Raw genomic sequence first — 622 nt, 5'->3', positions numbered from 1 at the left:
TCAATATGACTGTTCTTTTTTAAAAATAATTTTATTGGGGGCTCTTACAGCTTTCATAACATTCCTTACATCGATTGTATCAAACATACTTATGTTGCCATCATCATTTTCTAAACATTTACTTTCTATTTGAGCCCTTGGAACTGTAACTCTCTTTTTAAAAAAAAATCATTTTATTGGGGGCTCATACAACTTTTTTCACACTCCATCCATCCATCCATTGTGTCAAGCACATTTGTACATTTGTCGCCACCATCATTCTCAAAATATTTGCTTTCTACTTGAGCCCTTGATATCAGCTCCTCATTTTATCACCTCACTCCCCACCCCACCCCTCCCTCATGAACCCTTGATAATTTATAAATTATTATTTTGTCATGTCTTACAATCTCAGACATCTCCCTTCACCCACTTTTCTGTTTTTCTGTCCCCTAGGGAGGGGTTTATATGTAGATCCTTATAATTGGTTCCCCCTTTCTTTCTACCCCACCTTCCCTCCACCCTCCCAGTATTGCCACTCTCACCACTGATCCTGAAGGGGTCATCTGTCTTGGATTCCCTGTGTTTCCAGTTCCTATCTGTACCAGTGTACATCCTCTGGTCTAGCCAGATTTGTAAGGTA

Source organism: Echinops telfairi, unplaced genomic scaffold (assembly GCF_000313985.2).
Source record: "Echinops telfairi isolate 266 unplaced genomic scaffold, ASM31398v2 ScPeMD7_7400;HRSCAF=8409, whole genome shotgun sequence".
Lineage (NCBI taxonomy): Eukaryota > Metazoa > Chordata > Mammalia > Afrosoricida > Tenrecidae > Echinops > Echinops telfairi.
The sequence above is the reverse complement of the archived record's forward strand: the minus strand, read 5'-3'. Positions refer to the sequence as shown.